We start from the raw sequence: 21,197 nt of genomic DNA, 5'->3' as shown, positions 1-21,197 counted from the left end.
CTTTCTAGAGCAGTGAGCCCATCTTGCCTCAGTGCCTGCTGAGTGATGATTGCTGCACCTGGGTTTCCTTAAATTAGTCACAGGTTGGCTGGCAGTGGTGTGATGGAACCCAGTTGACAAGAAGTAGCTTAGGGACCCATTCTCTGTCCCAGGAATAAACTGGGATTATTGAAGTGTTATCCCTCCCCCTCCACCCCTGCCCCAGGTTATTGCTTTCTTCATGGGCAGCAGGAGAAAAGATGGAAACAAGCTAAACAGGATTAAGGGATTTTCTCTTATTCCCAGCTCTCATTTCCATTTGTTCTTGTTGTTTGCCCCCCTGCAGTGCTCTGGAACTGCAGGTATGCTTTACCTTGCAGTTAACCTTTGAAAGAGAAATACAGGAATGTGGGTCCTTTCTCCTGCTCTAAAGGGAGACTAAAAATGCAAGGTTATAGAAAGTAGAGGGATTAGGATGTTAAGGGCTATTGCTTATGGAGGAGTTTGCCTTGTAGGTAATAGGCACAGAGGATACACAGCTATGAGTGAGGCATGTATACTCATTTTGCAGTGTGCCAGAGTGGCACCCATATTACTATACCTCTGCCTCCCCATATAAAACCAGTATGCTGGATGAAGAACTGCTTGAGAGGAAGACAGTGGGAAAATGTATGTAAGGAAGTACCTCTGTCTGCATTTCTTTTAAAATGTGACAAATATGGGGTAGGTGCGGGCTGTACTGTTGCCTGTACATAGAATTTGTGTGTTTTGCCAGTGTGTGAAAGATGTTAATTTTGTTTTCTTCCCTGTCTGAGAAAGCTGAAAGCTACCTGTCTTGCTAAGAATGGCACTCTCTAGTTCCTTCCTTCACAGCCTCTGTGTTGTTTTTTTGTTTGTTTGTGGGGTTTTTTGTTTGGTTTTTTTTTTTTGGTTTTTTTTTTAGGAAGGTGCTTGCAATTAAAAGAAACCCATGAGACTAAATAGAACAAAGAGTGGAGGTACCCTATGTCCCAATAGGATATTTGCCTGGAAATTCTGGTATTCTTCTCCCTCAAAAGATTAACTATTTTATCTTATGATTAGTTTGTATAAAATGCAAGTTTGACATTTCACAGTATAGTGCAGGTAATCAAGGGACAGCTGAGGACGGTCCTTTGTTTATCCAGAAATGCAATTTTGATGCAATAGATCTGCTCTCCACCTGTCTTGCTTTAGAACCATAAATCCTATTCTGAGCCTGGTCCGAGATATTTTTTCTAGACCAGAATTAGATACATTTGATAAGGAACTTGTATGTGTATGTGGTTTTACATATAAAAATTAAAAAGAAGGATTTTCAGTCTTTTCAAAGGGGAGAATATTTCTTCCCCATTCCTGGAAACTCTGAAAAAGCAGTTTGGGGTGCTGAGGTCTGCATAGAATTTTCTGCACATAGCTGAACCCAGCTCACTTAGAGGCACTATCCACCTCTTGTGGGGAACAAAAGGGAAAGAAAAGGACTCTTATTTATCCTGTTGTCAAATAGTAAAACACAAGTCAGCATAAAGTGCCTGTGGTCATCACCTGTGGAAAAAGTGGGCACTGAAATTGCTGCCTTAACACGGTCCCCAAAGCATGTCTAGGTAGTTTAGCACGTCTCCATGGTCATCAGTTCCTGTGCACATTAGACGCAAAGCTGAGTTGTGGGACTTGTGTTCCTAGATCATTCCTGGGTTTTGGGAAGCCTTGTCCTGTGTATCCTTTTTCAGGCATCTAAATTTACATTTGGTTTTGTAAAAGACAATGGTTAGCCATTCTCTTAAAATATTAATTTCTTTACTCCTTCTCCTCCTGCTTGTAAATGTCTTGAGAGTCCATCCAGGCTAATTTGCATTGGCCCCTGTAAAATCAAATTTTTACCTGTATTCTGCATGCAAGAAATCAGTGGCCACGTTCTTCCTGATTTAAGCAATTTCCAGTGGACTCTGAGGGGTTTGTCATATTGTTCTGTGGGGCAGGATTAGGCCTCAGCTATGGCTAGATTTCAAGTTTCCAGCCTTCCAAGGGTACCTAATGAAACAGCAGCCAATGAAATATTTTAAAATGCGAGACGAGTCTATTCTCTTGAGTGCTCTATTAAAGAAAATTATTCTGAATGCACATGGCAGGGTGGAGTGTCACAAATTACGGTCTTTCACTGTGGAAATAAATAGCAAGACAATAGGAACTGAACAGACTTCACTGTCTCATAAAGCTTAGCATTTTTCATCTACCTTCCCACCCCCATTAGATGCAGCAATTAAAAAATGGGCCATGAAACTGTTCAGACATAGAAAATTAAATAGAGCTTTGAAGACATCACATTAAGTGTCTGTCAATTGTCTCTCATGTCTAACTAAAAAAAGATAAACAAAGGTGACCATTTGATATTTGGCTGCAGAACAGTCTGAAGATTTTGGGGGGGGGACGGCGGTGAGCCTCCTGGGACAAAGTAGTTCAATTTCTCTGCACTTCCCTGTGCGTTTAACCCTTTGCCTGCTGCGTTCCGAGCGCTTCCCACACAACTGCAGTACATGCTCTCAGCTCTCTCTGTAAACCTGATCAGCACAGACAAGGGCTGATGGGGCTGCAGGGCCCTGACAGACACTCGCGGCTTTAATCAGTCAGACCCGTGGCTCTAGCTACTGAGCTGCTGCTTATTCTCTACAGTATTTACTCAAAGGGAAAATGATTTGTGTGAGTCACTACCACTGTGATTTTTTCACAGCTGAAATGAAAGCCTTGTGTTCTTCCTTTTCTTTTGTTCCGCCTGGCTCCCCTGATGCTGGGCTGTGGGATCTGAAAACTGTTTGGACCGCAGGGCGTGTTTGTGTACACAAGTGCTGTGGAGAAAGCTTTCCTTCTCAGGACCTTGTAACGGGCTTGGGCTCAGTGAGCGTGTTCCAGTACTGAGCACTGCAGAAACCCTGAACTGCTTTGCTGGAGTCACCTGTAACTTCATTTTACTGACTAACATATGCCCAGGGCCTCTTTCTGAACCTTGTGTTTACAGCTACTTTGGCTCTTTTTCCCCTAGGTGAGAGGTTTACCCCTCACTTACAAAGCTATAGATGGATTTTATTGACCCCAAGCTGCTTTGTCTCCCACCAGTTCCTATTTCTATGGTCAGGTTGTGGCTGGTGTGAATACACCCCTGTTCACCTGGGTCTAAATTAATTGGCCTAATTTAAAATTCTACCAGGTGGCTTTAAGGTTGTTGCTTGAAACAGGTCGGGGAGTCCCAGGGTGCAGTGACCCACCAGCCAGGTCGGTGGGAGCAGGGGCTCCCTGCAGCTGGCATGGGCGGAGGTTGTTCCCCCTCAGCCCTGATACTGCAACACACCTTGCTTTATGTCTCTCCTTTGGAGACCTGCTGGCTGAATGGTAACTGAGCAGCCTTTCTAATTTAATTCTCTGCTAAACTTTCTAAAGTAACCTGTTTGTGCTATGGGCCTGCAGAGATCCCTAGTAAACCGGGGTAGGCAGAAGGGAAGGGAGTTAATTTCACAGTGTTTTCTCCTGAATGGTGACAACTGAATTAGTTTCTGATCTAAAAATGAACAAAGCAGTATGTTTATAGCTCATAAGGCTCCTGATGACAATGCCAACAAAACAATTTTCTTTTTTCTTTCCTCTCCTCTGTCTTTTTGGACGCACCTGGTGTGAGCTGCTCTGAATCCAGGCTCATTTCAGCACGGGCTGGAATAATGTTACTGGGGGAAAAAAACAGAAGAAAGATGTTTGTGCTGATATACAAAAAGTCTCATTTGTATACCCTTGTTCCAAGTTACCTTCTCGTTGCTATTGTTTAACTTTTGTTTCTTGCTTCTGAGAATTCTGTTGCTATTTCAAGATTTTCTGCAATGTGGACTCTGTCTTTGATCTTATTTTTTTTGTTCTCGGTGTTTTTGCAATCCAAGCAGAAGCAAGTGTTATTTGGAAAACAGTAAGTTTGAACTTTCAGTGATTGCTTATTGCTGCTAGAAATTCAGAACATACTTTTTATTTGGGAATACTGCTGATTCTTGTACAATCTATGAGAAAGAACTAGACTTTTTTTTTTAAAGTTTTTTATTTGTGAAGAAAACTACAGTATTAATTGAAAGACTCACTAAGCGAAACAGTTTCAGCTGGTAGTGTCATTTGGTGATTGTCAGTGTTCTCTTCTTAATTCTGGGAGCGTAAAATTAGACCATTAAATCCAGACCTGCATCTTTCAATGGTCTGGCCTGTTTTTGTTTGGGGGGATGCTGTTGCAACACTAAGGGCTTTTATTTCGGCTGTATTACAGAACATTTAATTTTTCTGACAGTGGTGCTACTGAGTAGGTTCTTAAATATGGATGTGGAAACTTATCAGTAGGCACCTAATTTCTAATGTCTTGGACACAATTATGTCTCTTGGAATGTATTTGTTAGTTATTTCCATGTTGGCTAAGAAAACTTCAGTGGTTTCTCATTCCAGTATTTTCTTTTCTGTAAAAGTTGTCAACAATCCTTAATTCCCTTTGAAGGTAGCCTGGGAGATCTAGTTTTGCTAGTGTCCAGTAACTTTGTGCATTACAAAACTGTCCATGTCTCATAGTATGAAGTGGCCTGGGAACTCAAGGGAGCTGAAGTTCTAGTCATAAAGTCTTAACAACATCATATGTTGTTATATTTATATATTGTTACGTGTTTTTTGCATTAAGAGGCAGAGTAATTTGGCAGAAACTAACCCCCCTTGCTTTCCAGTCAATCCTCAGATATCAGAGGGACTGGGAGCGGCTGAGCTTAGGTTCTGAGTGATGCCCAAAGTTGGCGTTAGTAGTCCAGTCGCGCCCAACACATTCGTTGGACTATCACAGGTCCGGATGCACTACTAACATCACACTACCTGCTCAGCCGGACACGTCCTGAACTCACACGGCCACACTCAGAGGTGCGGTCACGTTCAGGGACAACACACACACCGCTGAGTCAATCAATAGTGTGATTTATTGAAGCAACAGATACACAGGTTCTTTGGATTGCCGGTGATAAATTCACTGCCTATGAAGCATGTGTAATAGATTAAATACGGCCGGGTTACACACACGTGGGGTAATAAAACAATTCTATATAGAGATTCCTAAAGTTCCCAGGGATTCACTGGGGATAGCCGAGTGTTTGAGTCTTACCCAAAGGTGTCCCAGTGCGGGGAAGAGAGGGTCAGCCCGTCGGCGGATCCTAAAAGTCAGGAGTGATGGTGTCTTCCTTGACATCTAGCTCTTTTCACACTACTTTATAGTGTTTTAACTTTGCAGGTGGAGCTTGAGTGACTCTAGTCATACATACCTTTATCAGGATTGGTTCAGAATTCTCTCGCTTCACGTTTAAAGGTACAGACTAGGAAAAATTCAGTGCGCAAGCTCGTTGAGGGGTGGTCGCACCTTGGGAGGTGGGTAGGTCTGAGAGGGGTGTGCGTTTTAATATTATAATGATATTATAATAAGCAAAGTTCACTCCAAGTACAGCATTTTGTCAAAAACATGACAGACCATTGGCTCAGGGTAGGGAATATGCAGCTTATCGGTTCCATTGTACCTTCGAGTTCTCTATATCTCACAGAGCCTGGCCGCAGTGTCTCCACTCTGCTCCACCCTCCGTACAGTTTTTCTTAGAGTCAGCACACCAAGCTCCCCTGGTGTGGTAACATCTAAGGTTAGAGGCCCAGGGAAATCCCGTGGAATGGATCCCTTGCATACCAGCCGCACTACACCCTGGATGCTTCTTCAGTGCTGTACCTTTCTTTAAAATATGGATATAAGTTAGATTTCTAGGTCACCTCCAGCAATTATTCCACAATGTTATAACTTGTTGTGTATATTGTTATTACATATAATATTCCATATGATGAGCAGGCTCCCATGGTAACAGCTATGTTCAAGAGAAATCTAGAATGAAACTGTCCTGTAATTAAAAAGAATATTCTTTATATTTTGCTGTGAATAGATTAATTCCCTATAGCAGCTGTTAGACTGAACTGCATATAATTTGGAGGATAAAGTGTCAAAAACATAACCTTTAAAGAAGAAAGCCTTTCAGTCATCTCCTCATCCCCTGCCCAAAGAAAAAGAAACCTTAAGCAAAAAAGCAAAAAGAAACTTTTTCATTTGTTGGATTTTTTTTTTTTTTTTTTAGTTGTGCTTGGTTTATTTGTGAGGAATTTTGGGCTTTTCTGGAGACTTGAGCAATAAGAACTGTTTGTGGTCATTTGTTTATCTTGCAGTAGACTGAAGGAAAAGGGTAGCATTATGCTTTTATTCCTTCAAGGAGCTGTCAGCATGCCTTGCATGACTTGAAAGGGTAGGTAGAAGTGGCTCAGAGTGAAATAAGGTTACAAATTATCATTTCCCCTTAACCACTTGATCTTTGACTTGTGTTTTTTAAATTCTATTAAACATTAGTGTTGAAATGTGTTACAAGATGCTATCTGCCACAGGTAGACATCACTTTTTTTTAGTTAACTTGCAAGACTTGCCAGTGCAGCAAATGGATATGGTTGGTGTTACCTTTATTTTTACCAAGTGAGAGAAAACAAAGAAGGGGAAGGGAGAGGGGAAGAAACCCACACAGCCCCTAAATCTTAAGGACAGGTGGCTAAAGTACCTCTTCCATCCTTTATTTAAGAAAGGATACTAATAAATGTTATGACCAAAGGTATTAAAATTCTTTGTGGGTCACTTACAACAGCTCATTCAACAACAAAGAATAAGTTTGTTTGTTTCCTTGTTGCTGAGGAGCTGGGTGAATAAACAGTTACAAAACAGGCAGTTTTTCATTTCTGTGAAATGTTAGCATTTGACAAATTGCAGTTGTATGATGGAATAAAGATCAGTTAGAAAACTTGTCATATCTGCATTTTGATCTTGCTTGCATCTTACTTGGGAACAATCTGCTCTTTGGATGAACAGGCAAAACCTACAAGTTTCTCTCTGCCTGAGAAGCAATCCACAGCAACATGCCTTTTACTCATTAGGTCTTATTAGTCTGATTTTCATGCTATATTGACCACAGACATGTAGCTCCTCACTGTCTTGGAAAGCTGACAAATCTCTTTTTGTGACTTACTGTGAGATCTTTGGCAGGTATAGTCAGTGAAGGTATGCCATCTCTCTTGGACTTAACCTGTGATATCTTGTGCCTGTACAAGTGCAGGTGCTTGTAACTTGCTGCATGTATGGGAATGGATGCAACCATAATTGTGCTGCTTCCGTAGGCTAAAAATGTTGGTTTTAAATTTAATGCTCTCTTTTAATTTCTGTTCTTTAAAAGGGGAGTATTTGAAAGTAAATGTTATTGTTCATATGCCCCTTTAAAGCATTTGTAATCTACATTTGCGTACATAAATTCCATTTGCACATTTTTTTTTAATCTGTGAGTGATAGTTTCTTATTTAATCAGATCATTTGCAACAAGTGGTGTGGAAACAAAATATAATCCACTGGAGTTTCCTTTATAGAAAATTCTCCCTAAAATAAAATGAGACTAACAACAAGAAAAAATATAAGACCCTTCTGATCATCACTATTTATGCTATACTCTTCCCCCCCCCCCCCCCAAATGTTTGTTTGTATGGAATTGTGTAAAGATTAATAGCTTAATTTTTGGTGAAAAGATTGCTGGGTTCCTGTAAAAGCTCAACATTTCTAGTCATTCAACTAACAGTGTGTTTTGTTTTGTGTCACTAGTTATGTACCTTTGCATAGCTGGTCAAGGCTTTCATAGCCCCAACGTCCCCTGGTATTCTTGTGTAGTACAAGGACTGGTTATTTTAACCTAAGTTCTCTTGGGCTTCTGTTCCTTGTCCTGAAACAAAGGTTTCAGGAATTGCTGCAGATGTATCCTTAAAGGTGGCGGGGGGGGGGACACACCAACAAAACCAAAAAACCCAGATAAACATAAAAAACACCCCAAAACAAAATCCAAAGCAGCATATTCTTGGTATTTTTCCCCCCACATTTGCTGATTTTGCAAAAACATTTTTTAATGCTGATCTATGGAAGTCAGTATTTGAATTTCCATCTGAGATCTCTTGAATGTCTTGAGGAACACTCGGAGTGATCCCTCAGCAGCTGATCAACAAATTGGCAACTTTGTTTTATGACCCAGAAAATGACCTCATCCATTCTCACATGGATTTGTCATCTCTCCAGTACTGACAAAAACAACAATAAAAAAGCTTATATTATTCAGGGAAGGAGATGACATTTTTTTTTCTAAGAAAGTTGAGAGTTTCCTGTTGAAAACATGCCATCCTCCAACTGTGCCAGAACATTTTCTGTGCAAGAGGAAAGGAGAGCAGGTAAAAGACCGCATCAGGACCTGAAATGAAGCTTTTTCTTGAAGACAGGTCAGTAATCGATCAGAATCACCAGCTGCTTCAGTTTCAAGTTGTAGAATGAGGGGGTGAAACACTGGAGTCCACCTCTTAAAAAATTAGTTGAGACAGATTGGGAAAACATGTGTCCTGTTTTTAATTCTTGTGACAAATGGAAAAATACAAATTTTGCTTTTTACACCTAGCTTCAGTGTTTCATCATTGTCATGTCCTTGCAATATCAAATTTCATTTGGAAGAAGAAAAAGTTTCACAGCTGTTAGGAAATGGTTCAGAGCCAAAAGATTGCCAAAACCAAACTAATTATCATGAAACATGATTTTTCTACAAGTCTTTTGCGTGTAAGTGTTAACCAGATATTGGCTTTTGGGCCTTTGGTCATAGTAATTTTCCGGTAGTGTTTTGTGGAACAAATGGGTAGCCAGTCCTGAAGCCACTTCAGATGAAGTACAGTTTCTAATTGTCACCTAATTATATTGAGCATTTCTGCACTGTTAAGCAGAAATTAAATATTAAGAAAAAGTTTAAAGTATATGTTCTTTGTGCAATATTTTTGGTATTTTAACAATAAAAGTTGTTGGAGAAATATCTTTTCAGAAGGCCATAAACAGGAAGGAAAGCCCCAAAGTATGTTGTTAGTATTAATAAATAGTAATCTACAGTATCGCTCTACACTGAAGTCTCTATAGAGTTCTGCTCTATTTTTCATAGCAAATTCATCCCATAAGACTAAAGTCTAGCTGTCAGAGAAAAATACTGTGATCTATAACCTTATTTAAGGTTATCATATCTCTGGGTATTCTATCTTTTTCCAAATGGAAGTGGTGGGTAATAAAATCTGAGTATCATGGACTCCTGTGGTGGACTTACAGGTGTGCAAATCACCTATATTTGCATCTGCAGGATTTGTGTTACATCTGATGCATTGTACTGTGCTGCACATGTGTTGTGATTATTTCTTTTCAGGAAATCCTATGCAAAGATCTCGTCTTGGTTTTATCTTGGGCATGGATGGACAGTACAGGTTTGTTTTTGCAACCGTCAAGCTTTTTTCTCTCCCATTTAACCTGACATAGCTACAGTGGCAATTTCACACAAAATAAATCTGGTAATATGTGAAGTATATTTTGGAGAAAAAGGAAGGAGAGAGAGGGGAAGGGGGAGGAAAGGAAGGAGGAAGAAACCTGTCACTAACCAGGCTTAGTAATTTTTCTTTTTATCACTTCAACTAAGAAATGCAGGCAAAAATAGTCCTTGGGAATGGGCTTCCCCTGGTCTAGGAGAAGGGATATTGGCAAGGAAGTATGAAGTTTTGGCTTTGGTTCTGACCCTGGTGGATCATTTAAACAAAACCAAATTGTTTTGCTTCTCTATCCTTTCCCCTGTTTCCCACTGATAGTTATTACTGTGGGTTCTAAATGTAAGCTGTGCAGCCTGGAGGCTGAGTGGTTTGCAAGACACTTAGTGCAGCAGAGACCGGTGCTTGTAGGAGCTAGAGGGCTCCATATTATGCATAAAAAATTTCAGACAAACAACCTTACCTAATTAGTGTTCGTAAGACAGATACACAGGTTAAAACATTGTTTATAGGAGCATACTATAGCAGATTCAGGGGAAAAAAGCATACTACTTAATGAAGATTTGTGACTATCCCATTGCAATGAAGTGTCATTCAATTAAAAAGAAATAAATTTAGAAATTTCCAGTGGGCTCAAAATACAATTCTGACTTCACAGTTTCTAGCCAACACAGCTTGTGTAAATGCAGCCCTTTGACACAAAAACAACTTGAAATGTATTGAACTCCTTGAAGCTGGAGATTTCATTGTGTCGGTTACCCACTGTGTATATTGTGCTGAAAAAACCCAACACCTGGCATAGAGGGATTAAATCAACCTGGTTTTCTTCTTAGGACATTCTCCAGTCAGGGTCCTATTTGGCACACAATGCTCTTGCTGACATTACTAAAGTTCATAATGACATATTTTTTTGCTGCAACAGAGGAAGGCTTTTTTAAAATTACTTGTACTATTTATGGATCTTAATAAGGCCTTGAATGTTGTAAATCATAAAATTCTTGTCAAGTGATTTCTTTTAAAAGACATGTAGTGATATGGCTGTACAGGAATGGCTGGTAGTGGTAGATTGGCTACTGGTTCAGGTTGTATATTATTTTACTCAGTGTTGAGCAGCTTAACTAAGGGCATAGTGTCTCTAAATTGGGACTGGCTGTTAACTCAACTGACATTAAATCTTTGCCTGGGAAATTGCTTGCTAAGGGATTTCCCTCCCCCCAGCCCTTTTATTATGTGTGTAATTCTAATGACTCCTGACTTAGGAAAAGTAATCCTAGAAAAAGAAATGCTTGGCATTTGCAAAAATGGGTCTTGGTGTGCAGGTGCAATACTGCAATTTGAGGGGCAAATGTAATGAGGAAGAGTCCTGAAGTAAGACAAGGGAGTCAAATGGATGTTCACTGAAACACAGAATTGGGGGATTACGTGGCTGTGGGAGTAAGGGGAGTGGGAAGTTAAATTGTAATTCTAGGTTGGTTGGTTGGTTGGTCACTGTCCACTGTTAAGAAAGCTTGGACCTTGAAATTGTTGTGAAATTATCTGAATAGTATATTTTTAATAAGTCTTATGATTGCTGAATGACTCAAGTCCTTGGCCCCCTCTAACATTAAAAGATAAGACTTGCAAAAGTATCTTAGCCCCATTTTTGAGAATTATTTAAGAGTCTAAATTTTACTGAAAATCAGTAAGACTGTATAACTCATCTCTGTAAATAAGAAGTACAATTATAGATCTCTGGGATGGTTTTGGAAATACTACATCAGAATATTTATTCTAAGGTACTTTGTGGGCAGAAGGATGAGTACTCCAAAAGCAGAGTATATTAAAGAAAATCTGTAACTTTTGCTTTTATTTTATATATTAGTTTTCTCCAGCTGTTTATGTACCTGGATTTCTTTAATTTACTTTCCATAAATGAAAGCATTTAACCATTAAATTTGAAGCTTCAGGTTTCTTGAATCAAGGGTCAGTTTCTGGGAAAGAACAGAGTCATGGTAGAGATGGAATAAATCAAATTGAAGTTAAATCAATAACAACTCAGCTATTGTCAAAATTTGAAGACTATGCTCCAAATACAATTTTTCAGAGAGAGGGGTCTCTGCAAAAAGCATTCCTCCCTCTATAGGGGGAATGGAGATTTGTTATTTCCTCAAGAAATGTCTATATGTTCTGGAATGGCCAAACACAGGGGGATACTTTTATAGAAAGTGCTTTAAGTATGGTGTACTTTCTCAACCATGGGACCCTCTGTGAAGACCAAGGACTGCTACAGAGAGAAGGGATCCACCTGACCAAGTGGGGCAAACCCATGTTTGCCAACAGGCTGGCTGACCTAGTAAGGGAGAGCTTTAAACTAGGAACTACAGGAAAGGGAGATGTCAACCCATGAACATGTGAGGACAAGAGAGACCTTATAATCAACAAAACAGGGATGAAGTGGGCCCATCTCAAGTGTATGCATACAAATAAGGGACTGGTGAAAAGACAGCATGATGGAGGAAACTTTCATACTGTTACTGGGAAATCAGCACAACTGGGTACCTCTCTGAAGTGCTTGTACATTAATGCTTGCATCATGGGAAACAAAGTGACCATCTGTGTTTTTAGGTCTACAGTCTCAGTGACATCACAGAGCCATGCTGGGATAGCTCACACAACTGATGTGTTGCCATTGATGGATACAGGCTCTTTAGGAAGGACAAGCCAGGACAGTGAGATGAGGGAGTCACCCTTTATGCAAGAAGGTAGTGGGAACACACGGATCTCTGTCTTGGTGTGGATACCATAAGCTAGCTGGCATGGATAAGCATAAGCTAGCCGAGTGCTTATGGATCAGAATTGGCAGGCAGACCACCATGGATGATATGGTGGGTGTTTGCTACGGACTGCCTGATCACGAAGAAGGTATAGATAAGGCCTTCAAACTTCTAGAAGAAGCCTTATGTTCACAGGCTGTGGTCCTCATTGGGGACTTTAAACACCCCTATCCGTGCTGGAGGGGCAACAAAACAGGGCACAAGCAATCTGGGAGTATTCTTTCTGGAGTGCATTGATAAAAATTTGCTGACACAGGTGACTGAGGAACCAATGAAGGAAGATGCTCTGCAGGATCTGATACAAGCAAGGAAGAACTGGTGGTGAATGTGAAGGTCAGGAGTGGCCTTGGCTGCAGTGACCTTGTGATGGTGGACTTCAGGATCCTGGGAGAAAGGATCAAGGCAAATAGCAGGATCACAGTTTTGAAGTTCTGGAGAGTTGCCTTTGGCCTGTTCAGAGACCTACTTGAAAGAATCCTGTTGGATACAGCCCTGGAGAGAAGAGGTATCTAGGAGACTTGGATAATTTTCAAGCTCAAGAATGATCCATTCTGATTTTCAGGAAAACGAGCAAGGGTGGCAGGACGCCTGCATGGATGAACAAGGAGCTCCTGACAGAATTTGAATATAAAAAGTAAGAATACAATACATATAGTCAGTTAACCCAGGAGGAATACAAAAATACTGACTAAGTGTGCAGAAATTAAATCAGAAAAGTCAAAGCCTGCATGGAGTTGAATCTGGCAAGCATTGTGAGAGGGAATGAGAAGGGCTTCTACAGGTACATCAAAAGCAAAAGGAAAACTAGAGAAAATCTGGGCTTGGTGCTGAATGGAGTGTCCTGATGACAAAGAATATGGAAAAGGCCAAGGTACTTTATGCCGCCTTTGCCTTGGTCTTTACTGGGAAGATCTGCCCCCAGGAATCCCAGCCCCCTGAGACTCCTGGTGAAGCCTGGAGCAAGGAAGACTTACCCTTGGTGCAGGAAGATCAGGTTAGGGAACACTTAAACTGGACATACACAAGTAGATGGGACCTGATGGGAATGCAGCCATGCATGCCAAGGGAGGTGGCCTGTGCCATTATGAGGCTACTCTTGATTGCCTTTGAAAGGTTATGGAGTTTGAGATGAAGTTCCTGTGGACTCCCATGCTTCAAAAAAGGCAAGCACAAGGATCCAGCAAACTACAGGCAAGTCACCCTCACCTTCATCCCTGGGAGCAAATTCTCCTGGAAGCTATTTCTAAACACCTCAAGGAAAAGAAGATACAAGCTGGGTGGAGTGACTGATAGATTGCCCAGGGAGGGAGGCTGTGACATTTCCATCCTTGGAGTTACTTAAAATCCAGACACAGCCCTGAGCAGCCTGCTTTTATTGACCCTTCCAAGCCAGAAGGGTTGGACTATATGATCTCCAGAGGTCCCTTCCTACCTCTACAGTTCTGTGATACTGTGTTTTAGATAGTGGAATAGTTGAAGGAACTGATCTGCTCATGGCCATTCCACGCACACAGAATGATCTTAAGTCAGTGAACGGTATTTATTACAGCTTAAATTGTCTACTTCAGTATTCAATGTGCTGAATAATATTTCTTTTGAATCATGTGTGCTATCCTGGTTAGAAAACTGATAAATTTGCTTTTCTGCACAGATCCAGAAAAGTGTGACAATTATTATTCCAGACTTAATTTGACTCTCACTATTTTTAACAGCTCTTGTACTTCATTTCTGAGCTCAAGAGTTGCCATCTTCTATAATGACTGCACTAACGGGCTACAGTTTTGGTTTCTTGAAATAATTCTGAAAAGTTGCACTAGCAGGCTTACTACTTTGGATTCCAAGATCTTAATGCATTTTTCCTATAAATCTAAAAAAAAAAAAAAAAAAATCTTCTGGGCTTTTTCAGTCTGTGTAAAGATAGCACTAAATGCTGACACAGAGTACTTTTCATTCTCAAAGTGCTCTAAATTTGTTGGCTAATTAATATTCACAATACTCTTGGGAGATCCATGTATTTAATTATCCTCAATTTATAAGGTCTGGGAATATGAAACAGTGGCACATGGGACCCAACAAGCCTTTGCTTTTTTGCATTGCTGCCCCAGTACCAAAAAATTGATTTCCTGCATGATTCATCAGAAACTGTACACATGGAAAGAGAAAGGACCTTGAACTGAGTCAAGATCTGCTTTCATATCCAGCCTGCTCCCAAGCAGAAAGTTTTTTTCAGCCATGAACTTCCTTACTTTTATTCCATGACACCAACAGCAATGAAATTTGTCTTGGAGGGAGATCCATTTCCCTCAAAAGTTGTTTCAAACTTTTTCTTACGCTCTGTTTTGTAAGCTTTGTTCATGAACGTGTTGCAGCAAGTGACAAATGCGTAGACTAAAATAACATTTTTAATAATATTTTCTAAGAAATTAGAACCTGATATTTCAGTAGCATTTCTGTTTTGTGTCCCTTCCCAATCAATCATTTCTTTCCAGAAGAGAGGAAGAAGGAGGGTAAGTACTCATTTTTGTCAGATTTTTTTGAAGGTTGATTAACTGTGCTAGAAAGATGAGGGAAATAAACTGTTAACTCCTCTGGAAAAGTATGCCATAAATTGACGGCAAAAGTAGTTGAAGTACTTGGCTCCCACATAGCAGTAGTGTACTTAATTCTTTCATAAGCACCCTTATTAACAAATGGCAGGGCTTCGTCTAGTGATCCTTGACAATTCACTTGGCCTTCTAATACAGGAAAGGAAGTATTTTACAAGTGTTAATACAAATATAGATTGAATAGTTAAACTGACTTGGTTCCTCCTGTGTAGTCAAGTGAGTCTCCTGGCTTGTTATCTTGTGTATTTAATGAAGACAGAAATACTCAAATTTGTCTAGTTCCATCTCTCTAGACAATCTGCTGATTTGGCTATGGAGGAGGTAACCTGTTGTTTTGTGGTCAGATATTCTCCACTTGTGAGGTGAAAGCAAATACATCTTTCTTTGAGGAACTATTACTTGCTCGTATCAAACAGCTTACACTTGCTGGCTTTGAGCAAGTGAGTTTTGTGGCACGTGACCAGCCATTCCCCCAGCCTTCTCCAGTGTTGTGTTGCTTTGGTGCTTCTAAGGCAGAGGAGCTACTCCTGCGCAGTAACCCAGATGCCAGTGTTTACCTATGAAAGCTTTCATTGAGACCATGGCAAATGTACATACATATATATATTGTCTAGATGCTTTTGTTTTGCTTCTTGAGGAAAAATTAGGCTATGTTGGAAAGCCTATGTTATGTGAGAGGTAACTCCAGAACTCTTCATGTCTCACTTTCTGACAAGTGTTGTTAATCTCAAGTGGTTTCTTGAATAAAGCTGACCTATCAAATGCTACTTTATTTTAGGTCTATACGTCTGTGAATTAGCTACTGATGGACTTTCTCTTGTGATTTGTGATAAATTTGTGATACTTAGAGTAATGCTATCAAGTTCAGGGCTGGGATCCCAGTTTAAAGCAGAACTCTCTCTTGTCTTTAGTCATGTGCAGACTAAAAAGTTCTGTGAATAATGTCTATGTGGTCTGACTTATTTCTGCAGGTTTTAGGCACTCATGACTATTAAAACAATAGTCTGTTGCCAAGATTTAAATAGCAGTTTTACTCTAGAGTTGTAGCTGTTTTTTCCTGTATAGATGAATGGATTTGTTCCACAATAGTTGTGTGAATTGTAACTTCCATTGGAAAATGGTACCTTTAGAGGTATTCTAATGAAACTCCAGGAAAATATTTTTTTCAGCCAGAGTGACAATGAGGAAGATGCAGAGTAGTCAATAGCCCAGTCATTTAACATGCCCTTCTAGCCTTAACTAGGGCACCAATTCGAACTGTTATCATCTACAACTGAGACAAGTGCTCTTGTCGTCTGTTCAGTTGTGGGTCTTGCTTTACGCTTCATGTGGATAACTAAATATTCCCTGAGCTGTTCCCTATCAGCCTGTTGCCTCATAGTTAGGATGCTTCCTTAAACACTGAGTTTCTGCTCAAGCGGGTGAAGGAGGGATTTGAGCATGGCTGGCCCACATCCTGAGTAAGTGTGCTAACCAGCGAGCAGGCCAAGTCATCTGTTCTGAAAGGAGGAGTGGACTGTTGTTTTTATTTTTCTTCATTATTTGTTTGTTTTAACACAAACTGTTGGGGGTTTTTTTATAGACTTGATTTCATATGAATTCTGAGCAATGGGATTTTTTTTTTTAATCTGCAGAATGATAAACCTGTTTTGTTCCCAGGTCTATTTGTTATTTCACTTTCATTCAAGCAGAGGACCTTGTGAAGTGTGTGTAGGAATACCCTTCTTGAAGTGCTGCATGCTTCCATTCTAGGGCTGACCAAATTCGTTGTGCTGATGATAGCCGTACCTGCATGTTAGTACAGCTGTTGGTGTGCAGAAGGGGGTCACAGCTGGGCATACTGACACAGACTAAACCTCATCCTTTCTCCCATTTTTATATGTCATTGGAAAAAAGAGAGGAGTAAAGCTCAGTAAACAATAACTAGAATATTTATAGTGGGATTAATTAAATAACTTTATAATGTTATTTTTAAGTGATTGAATTGATACCGTAGTCAATTAAATAGAAAAAGTTCTTTGGGGGAAAGGGGATTAAAGAGATATATCATAAAGTGCTATCTTTCCAAAATGGTTAAAAAAAATGCAAACCAAACCCCCAAAACTGAGTGCTGCACCTGTTAAGGGTACTTATAAATGTCAGAGGTAATACTGATTTTAAACCAGCTGGTTCTTCATAGTCGTTATGAGATCTTTTAGCTTTAAATAAAATATTGATTCATGCAAATGACTATATAACAGACTTTGACATCCCAAAATATCCCCTCATACCCCACACCCTCCCTCTCTTTTCTCCCACTCCTTCATTTGCCCTATTTGCAGTAAAATACGAAACCACTATGTCTTACCATCCCCTGTGGGCTAAAATTCCTGTTAAGACTTGTGTGCAGAGAGAGATAATAAAATGAATAAAGTAACAGTGGCACTCTTTATTCCAGTACCAGTTTGAACTCATGATCAGCCTGAGCTTTAGTACATTGTTAAGGCTATTCTAAGTAAATTCTGAGTATGTCCAGGTTGGACAAGGAGGGACTTCAGTTGGTCTGAGAAGTTCTACCGCCAGAGATACATGTAAAGAGCTAAAGGCAGCAATGATTTAGGAATGTTTATGCAGGTAAAATGTCTGGTATCTTCAATTATTGTTGGCTTGAATGGGAACCAAGTTGCATGTTACCCTTTAGGGCATGACTTTGAGAGTGATGGTTTTGAAAAACGCTGAGGGTAGAGGTCTCCCTCATTTTCCTGACTCACACTGGAGACAATAAAGTCAACACTGAGGATCTTTTGGAAAGAAAAAATGAAAGTAGCAGAAGGAACTTTCTGGGTTAGTAAGCCCACTACTTTCAGAATAGTGCCAACAATTACATTGTACATCTCAAATAAAACTGTTTAAAATGAAATGTTTCTAGATTTTCCTCCTCTTGTCTACAAGTCTATTCAAAAACATTATTCCTTTCATGATCTGAAGCTTTTCTGAATTCCAGACAGAATGTGTCCATGTGCATTTCTCATCACTGTTCTTCTGCTTAAACAGTTTTCTACCTCCCCAAGCTCTAGCATTTACTGTTGAGATGCCTTCATTTTGCTAAGCAAATCCTTCTAGTTGGTTTTCATGAGTGGCTTTTTAATTGTTGTCCTTCAGGGCTGCTTTTGGTTAGATGGAAAAGCTGTACATAATCTTCCTGATAAGGTCCCACCAGGGACAGGTATGATGGCTTTTTAATTTTCTCCCTGACAACACCTCTTGCAATGTGCACTCTGCCTCTTTCATAGCCATGTCACTCACCTTGTGAGCAGAGGAAAGATTTAGTCCGCCCCAACCTCAGAAGAGCACTCCATATGGTGCTATGTGGGAAAAGTACTATCTAAGGTGGAGAAGAGGGTGATTAGTACAAATGCTTTGTTGTGAATGACTGAAGGAGACAGCTTCTTTCAACACAGTTTCTTCCTATAAGGCTGGTGGGGGGTTGTTAGTGGAGTTCCTCAGGGACGAGTTTTGACATTGATATTATTTATTATTTTTACTAATTACTGAAAGGTAGGCTAGAAACAAGAATATGCTAATGAAGTACGCTAATGGCTTGAAGTTGGAACTACATAAGAGTAGCCTGTCCTACAGGATTGACCTTGAATAGCTATTAATTGGAGACAGAAAGGAATTAGTATTAAAATCATGTGAAGTTACATGCTTGGAGGAAAAATAATAAGTATTCCTGGGATTCCTCATTCACTGAGAGGGGAAAAAAAGTTTGAGGAAGGTTCAGCTATATATTTTAGCCAGAGGGTGGCTGTGCATCTTATTTAAACTGTAGAGAGGTCTGATCGTCCCACCACTGGAGGGAGACAAGGACCAACAAGAACAAACACAAGTAAATGTCAGATGTGCAAATTCATGTGTGAGAGTTGGAAGCAAGCCTGACCCTTGAGATGTTGAGGATATTACTTGGGATAGATCTGTCTTTCTTCAGTTGCACCATGTTGAGACGGACAGAGTAAAAGACAGTGAAAGTCTCATGTGAAGGGAAGATGCATGAGGTGTGTGCTGAGTATTCAGGGCACACATGTTGTTTTTGAGGTAGTTTGAGAAAAAGAAAAAAAAAAAACCACCACCAAAACCAACTAATCAGGAAATGTAGTTGTCTTGAATCAAAACACTCTTGAGGATGATGATGGAAGCACCTCTTAAATAGCTGCTCTTAGTTTGTGCTCCCTGGAAAACTGCAATCAGTTTATTTTAAAAATATTTCTTATTTAATTGTAGTGGAATTGTTCTGTATTACTGTTACAAAGTTGGTACTATTGTAGTTCAGTGAATAGACTAATTTCTCTTTACATATTTTTAATAGAAGATAAACTATAGGGAAGCCAACAAGAGTCCATTAAAGACAAGGCACATGTACAGTCATGAATAGAGAGAGATGTTAACAATGACACAAAAATTGAAGGAGGGGAAGTATTTGCCAACAAAATAGAACATTTACTTAATCCTATTCTCTGCTCCAAACCAACAAAATTGCAAGACTCCAAAATTTTGCTGCTCAAGAGCCAGGACATTAGACAGTAGCAAGACTGACAGATTGCAGCTGCAATGATTGTTTTCTGAATGTGGGGAAAAAACAGTTAAAGGAATAAGAATAGATCAGATCGGTCCTAAGGTAGTGATTGCTCCCACTGTTCTTTCCCATGCTATTAATTTGGATGCCATGTGTCCACTGTGGAAAATGCCGTACAACCAACACTGTCTTTCCAGCTAGCATCTACAATGCTTGGTCAGAGATATCTGTGGTGTATGAATTTCATAGTCTATTTTAAAAGGTAGGATTGGAGGAAATCGCTGCAAATCAAGGAGTTTCTATGCCATTTGCAAACCAACTTTTTCCTCTCATTTGCCAGAATGTTACTGCCTGATTGGAAACTCCCTCTGCTTTTTTTTCCTCATTTCTTCCTCAGTTCTTTGCCCTTACGGTGGCTTTTTTGGGTCAGTGTCCTTACTAAAAACAGATTTCTTCTCTCTTTTATAAAGCTCCTGGGGGGTATGTATAAAAACACTTGCCCATTTTGGTAGAAGTTTCAGTGGTGCTATAGCAATCACACTCACAGGATTTAGCACCTTTTGTTGCAATTTAGCTCTGATGATACTTATGCTAGTGTTTTACCTGAATTCTGCAGTTAGTTTACTCTCTCATGAATATGTTAGTGAATTATTTCACACTCTCTTAAAAAAAAAATCTTTGCAGGCATAGAGCAAACTTTGCATCTTGGGGTGATATTTAAATAACTTCATGGAAAATGTATAAGTCTAGGTTAAAAAAAAAAGGATAGTGAATAAATTCAGTGTGGCATGAATCTGACATCTACATTGCAAAAAATATTCAGCGCAAGTAAATTATGCATTTTTTTGTTATAATAGTTCAGAAAATATACTTTCAAATGTTATTACTACCTTTATTCTACTGTTGCCAAGTAGAAAGCTTATTTAGAAACTTACTACCTGAAATCTGATATTGTAAGTGGTTTTTTATTTCCTGATGTAAGATATCTTTTTATGATCACTCTCATATTCTAATTTTCCTCTGTCAATCAAATTGGCATTTCAGCCTATTGTTTTCATTATACCCATAAGGACACAAGTGCATAATATTACTATAATTTTCTTCATGTCTTATCTTTTCACTTAATTTTCTTTGTGTATGGACTTTGCTGTAGTGGTTATCTGTCATCCACTTTATTGTTTATTTATGACATTTGAATTATTTTTATTCTAGATAGTTCCTGGACATGCTATCAGGCTTATAAGTACTGCATTATTCTAAAGTTCATTTAAATCAGTATCTCACATACAAATTGGAATATATTAGTACTGAATGTACAGTACATTACAAGTTACAAGTATTTTTTGTATTTGTAGTTTCTGCTATTTTTGTGAACTATTAAAACCTCATTAAAAAGCTTGACAATGAGAGACATACAACCTACTTTCTAGATCAAAGTAGTTCAAAGAAATCTAGATGTGCAAATATATTTTAATTAATATTTTATTTTTTCCAAAGCCTGTTCCAGTCATTAGGCATTTTTTTCAGTTGGCACCAGTGAATCTGAACACGAGTCTTTATTTTGCAATACTTGTAACACGCTGGGGTGATCTAGACAAACACATACTAGTCCATTATTTGACTTGGGGGTATTTTTTGCAACTTTTATGACCACTGAACTTCAATATTGCATAAGCTGTACTCTCAGCCCTCTGTGGGAAAGAAAAACAGTTACTTCTGTTGATACTAGGGGAACTGACAGCTGGGGAACCTTGTTTCAGAAAAATGCTGTGATTTACCCAGGACTGACTC

The sequence above is a fragment of the Phaethon aethereus genome (genome assembly GCF_964289735.1).
Source record: "Phaethon aethereus genome assembly, chromosome: 2".
Taxonomy (NCBI): Eukaryota; Metazoa; Chordata; class Aves; order Phaethontiformes; family Phaethontidae; genus Phaethon; species Phaethon aethereus.
The sequence above is the reverse complement of the archived record's forward strand: the minus strand, read 5'-3'. Positions refer to the sequence as shown.